This window comes from Pipra filicauda, unplaced genomic scaffold (genome assembly GCF_003945595.2).
Source record: "Pipra filicauda isolate LSUMZ 115617 unplaced genomic scaffold, ASM394559v2 scaffold217_size2002032_pilon, whole genome shotgun sequence".
In the NCBI taxonomy this organism is placed as follows: Eukaryota; Metazoa; Chordata; class Aves; order Passeriformes; family Pipridae; genus Pipra; species Pipra filicauda.
Genome location: NW_024104329.1, coordinates 1,248,739 through 1,254,313, shown reverse-complemented (window position 1 = coordinate 1,254,313; position 5,575 = coordinate 1,248,739). Strand labels below are relative to the sequence as shown.

The following is a 5,575-nucleotide window of genomic DNA, read 5'->3' as shown; positions in this document are numbered from 1 at the left end:
TTGAAGAATTCTAACTCAGGATACAAATTTCCCCATGGAATTATTCTGTTTGCTTGTAGTGTTTTTGAGTGTACCTCGATCCCATTTTTATAGTGCATTCATCAGAATCCAAGAAGAGTCTTTTTTCCTTGCATATTTATATCTTCATCCTTTTCGCTGCCCTGTTTGTGTTGGCTGACACTTTCACCTACCTCAGTCCTCGAGAAAGTCCTCAGCCAAGACTTGGAGATGCTCATTCTAGAGAAGACCACTGTGGTAAGAGCAACATGCTACGTACCTTGGACTTGTTTTTTCATCCGTGGAAATCAAATGGTTATTCATGCTGGACCCCTACAGTTTAAAACATCTGCTTGTCACCAGAACTTGTTCAGTGACTTTGGACTTAACAGCTTGGGGGCTGAGCTCTGGACCTTCAGGATCTCTAGGTTCCTGTGCTGACAGTGCTTCTAGCACTCACAGCATCTCAGTCCACCAGCACAGCAGAGATGGCAGATGTGCTTCTCTGGAAACTTCTTTGTGTGAAGTTATATCAAATCTCTAAATTTTAATTGCTAATTTATTTTAGAAAGAACAGTTTGTCTCTGACCTACATATGGGACTCAAATGTGACTTTCTGGCTCTTGTAAGACTTTTTATTGTTGAAAATCTGAAATAGTATTAAGACTATGGGGATGCTGTTGTCTCTTTTCTTGCAGCTTTTATTTTCTGCTGCTAGTGTGGACTCTAATTCTTCATGGAGAAGAAAGCTACATCAACAGGTGGAGAGTTTGGAACTCTTTTATTGGTTGCTGTTTGTAGGTCCCCTGGGGAATTATAGGAGAACTCTTTTTGAGCAGAACTGATTGGTTTGTTTTTAATGCCATCTCTGTAGAATTCTTTTTTTAATTGTTCTTGGTTTTTTTTTTTTCTATTTCTCAGTACAGAAAAAATTCTGGTCTGTGAACAAGAATTCTTATTATTACGGGCTGTAGATTTTGATGACTTGTCAAAACACAATAACAAAACCCTGAACCACCTCTGGAGACCATTCTTTTCCAATGCAAAAGTTCTGCATTGGAAAATCTAATTCTTTGTTCTAGTGTTATTGGAATTGTTTAATCTGGTTTTGCTCATTTATTAGGAGGAAGTGCTTTCTGTCCGTCAAGCACACAAGCTATGAAGGAAACTTTACTGTATCATTCCCATGACATATGGCATTTTCCTAATAACATTACTATTCAGGCAATTTCATTCAGATTTTATCAAATATTCTAGGCAGGCCTGTTTCAGGAACAGGATGTAATGATAAAGATGTGCACAGCTGAGGAAGCCAAATTAGTGTGAGGAGTATTGCTAAGGAACTGGAAGGCATTGTTCTAGTTCAAGGAGAGTATAAGCTTTTGGTGCAGGTGACATGAAAATGAGGGAGCCTGCAAAACAGAGAGGAAGCAAAGGCTGATATGCTGTGTTGGGTAATAAACTGATAGTTCCTCTTATTCAGGGATTCCAAATTCACTTTTCAAGCATCAATGAATGATTTGGTTGTACAGTCATGGTGTACTTCATCACCAGTACGTGTTGTAAAACCTTTGATTGTGGGACAGTGTTTGAGTGGTTGATGCCCAGGGAAGTACTTGAGTCACCATCCCTGGAAGTATTTTAAAAACATGTAGACATGGCAGTGCTGGGTTAATGGTTGGGCTTGATGATCTTAGAGATCTTTTCCAGTCTAAATGGTTCCATGATTTGGCTTTTGGTTCAGTAGAACATTTGGTTCAGTAGAACATTGTTCCAAAGGGATAAAGCCATTCTTTGCAGAAGAGACTGTTAATGGAAGGGAGAGGAGGATATTGGTCCTAGTCTGTGAACTTTTGTTAAGCATAATGTATCTGAGCACCTTTCATTCAGGACATATGCTTTCAGCTTCCTGTAGAAGCTGTTTGCTCCTGTTTAAAAGTTGTACTCTCAAAACAATGCATACTGCTGTGCATATGATTCTCCCTCAGGGAGGAGAGAGAATAAACTGAGCATCAGATATGAGCTGCAGCACTTAGTGCACTGCTGGGAGGCACTTGGATACGACAGTGATATAGGCAGTGTCAGAAGCGATGCAGCAGAGAAGAGAAAGTGTCTGTGCCAGCAGATGATGTTTGATGTTCGCCACAGTATTTCTCTAGAGCACTGCTATGTTTAAGCACCTAAGCCAAAAGCATTTTTGCTCCACAGCCCCCAACTACTCTGTAAATACAGCTACAGCACCTTGTGGCTCCAGCAAATGCAAAAAAAAGTAGATTATTTTTTTTTTTTTTTTTTTTTTTTTTAAGATTGAGGCAAGACATCTCTACCGGGAAAACTCACCTCAGTGTAGCTGGCAAGCTCCTGCCTTCCCTGTGCTATTTGTTGCTCAAAGAAAGCTTGAATCCATGAACTAATAGAATACAATTTCTTGATTGATTTTTACGGACAGGATTTTTACAAAACTTTGGGATTTAGGAATTTACTTGTCACTGACTTTCCTCAGGGCGCATAAGCATTGATTCTCTGTGGCTATCTGGAGAGCATCTGAATGCTGTTGCAGCATCCTTCTGAAGATGCTGGCAGTGCTGTATAAACAATCATGAGGCCTTATAGGCAAGGGAGGTAAATGATTCTTTTTTATCAGCTGTGTATCTCGGGGGGGGGGGGAAGGTTGTCTCCATAATGCCTACAGAGTAGATTATAGCAAGGGTCTGGGACTTGCGGTGGCAGGTGCTGCCAACTGAAGAAAGTTTGTTGATATTGCAAAGGGGTGCTGGTGTCAGAGAGTTCATGCCTTACATACGAGTTTCTTGGTCCCTATTTTTGTGTAAAAAATACATGCTTATGCTAAAGTCAATGTAGTTACATAGTTTTTTGGAGAGCAGGAAAGATGTTAAAAGACTATGGCTTTTCCATCTTTCCCCCTCCTTCTCCCTCCCATAGCAAAGCTATTCTCTCCAATCCGGGCTTCTGATTTTTTAATTCATTTCTATAAGGGTTTCCCAATAGAGACCGTTTATTTCTAGCCATGAAAGACTGAGCTTTAGAAGTACTGTTTCCATTTAAAAAACTTGATCTATAAAAATGCTATGTCTGCATGGGCACTGTATGTTAGCACTTCAGGCACATTCCTGTGCTGATTTCTTGTCAAAGATAGTCTTTTCCCTGTATCTTGTTCAAAGAGTCTTTTACTTCTTTTTGAGGCCTGAAGCCAGTACTGTCATAAAATATGATAATGTCTTCAAACTGACAATTACCTGGAGATATTTTTTCTTGGATAAATTTATTTGCCTTTATTTTTCTGTCCTGTGTGCAGAAACAAGGCAGCAGTATAATTCTCATGTGCTTTCTGTTCTGTTTGACCCTGTTTCGTGGAAACCCTTCTTCAGGGATCACAGTCATGCATTTGAATTGGGACACTGTATGATCTTCTCAGCTGTGCTGAAAGGGCAACATAAAAATGACAGAAGCAAGACAAAGTGTAGTGTGAACAAGCTCCAGTAGCTTAGTTGAGAAAAGCTTTGTTCAAGGCATCACATAAATACGACAGAAGATAGTTTTATGCTTTAAAAAATGAAGATAGAATTATGTAGGTAATCTTTGCAACCTAGTAAAAATATCATAGTACACAGAAATTGAAGTGTTACAGCTTTCTGTGATCTAAATTGGCATCTAATCTTAGTCAGTAGGTGAAACAACACTTGAGGATTTTGTTTATAGTCATTGCTTTTTTTTATCACTTAAGAACAAAGTGGTGTTTTGAAAACCTTCATTATGGGAATCAGGCAAATAAGGCAATTCAGGTAATAAGTAAAATCTCTGAAGATCAAGAAAACTCCATGCTTTACATCGTATTTAGAATTGCCTCAGACCTTTTTTTAATGTCCTGGCTCTAAGTCTGAAAACTGCATTAGGGGGAGGAGGGTTATTGAGACCAAAATAATTTTCTCTTTAGAGCCTAAAACTGTATTTTGCCTATTATCCAGGATTTTTGTTTTTTTTTTTTTCAAATGAAGAAGTTGCTGTTCTAGCAAAGGAAATGCTTGACTTAACAGGGATTGCCGTAGCTGTGGAGCAATTTTTTTTTCTCGTCAAGAAAGTGTAAAAGCTTCAGCTTATGTTAATTCTGTGTAACTATAGCTGTCTAAGAATTAAACATCTAACTAGTAATTTAGGGTTTCTTTCTGCAGGGGATAGGGGAAACCAAAGGGAGATTGATCCCACCTCAAATAGGGCTTTCCTCAAGATGGGCTATGTTGAGGAGTACATTTAGTGCCAGTAGCTGGGTGTGCAGTGCAGTGTGAGCTGCAGGTTGTGCCCTGGGTGGGGGGAAATGGTGGGAGCCCCACGTGACCTGGTGTGGACCCTGGAGGTGCCAAAGGTCCCATGCTCTTTGTGATGCAATCAGGGACACAGCAGGAGCCAAGGACTCAGCAGGAAGACACCCTTACAGTATATGGGCACAGTTGTCTGGTGTGTAGGGAGTCAAATGAGGCACTCATCTGAAGTCACTGGAGCTGCCAAGCGTGAAGGGGCTTCAGTCCCAGCAGTGAAAGTCTGGAGTGGTGGGAGTGCAACTGCCAGAGTGGCTCCGGAATGGTCAAACAGGGAATTTTCCTTAACCAGCTGTATTGGAGTTGCTGTTTCTTTTCTTTGGCTGTACAAGGAATGGAGATGTCCCTGTGAGACTGACTGCATCCAACAGTTCAGTGGCTCAATTTGGATAGAGATGTTTGCACGATTTGAATCCCAAGCATAGTCCTTAGAGCAACAACTGACTTTGTTGCAGAGAGTGTACCTTGAGGTTGTGCAGCGTTTGCAACCAGAGATATTTTACTTTGAAGCATGATGCTCAGTTTGTGAGGTTCTCCTGCTGGTAGCTTACATGTATTTAGTGGAGTGTGATGGTAATTGTGTGTAGAAGACCCAGCTTCAGAACCTGCCTCTCCTGTTCGACAAGCAGGGTCTATTTGCAAAGACTTCACAATGTGCTTGGAAGAAGTTCAGTGTGTTTGCTTGGACAGCTAAGTGCTTAGTGCAGTAATGGTGAGGAAGGGTGAATTTTGTCAGCATGGTGTGATAAAACTTGAAGAAAAAATAGAAGGAACATATCTTAAATGAAAAAAGGACTTTTTGAAATAGGAGATTGTGTATGTAAAATCAAAGGTTTTGGAGCTGGGAGTTAACTCATTGGGTTTTGGAGTGTGTTTTTTTTTCCCCTGAACTCACTGAGTAATTCCACTGTTGTTCAAGTTTACAGACCTTTGGGGTTCCAGCTACCATTCCTCCTGGTAGTTTGTCATTCATATGGAAGGTCAGCCATTGTGAGGGAGTGCTTATCTAGCCATTCTACTCTTTTTTGTCAGTGTGGGTATATTGTCACTTCAAGTCTTGTGTCCTGGAGCTGGTTAAAGAGTGCACAAAAGGCCTTGCTGTAAAGACTCCAGCCAATGCAGTAGGGTTTTTTTAGCCTCTACTGTGTGGACTTTTTTCCTTCCATAGTGGTATGGCTTTCCTTTCTTCTCATTCAACTTTTTTTCCTCAAATGAATTTTAAAATGCTAAAACTGGTAGACACA

At 40.4% G+C, this 5,575-nt stretch overlaps 1 long non-coding RNA gene across 1 annotated transcript; it reads right to left on the bottom strand.

Moving 5' to 3' along the window:
* Positions 1-3,263: 3,263 nt before the first annotated feature.
* LOC120323233 lies at positions 3,264-4,323 on the bottom strand. The gene is made up of 2 exons (XR_005563524.1): positions 4,222-4,323; positions 3,264-3,438 (listed from the first exon to the last, which is right to left on the bottom strand). It is a non-coding gene; the product is annotated as an uncharacterized LOC120323233 (long non-coding RNA).
* Positions 4,324-5,575: the final 1,252 nt, after the last annotated feature.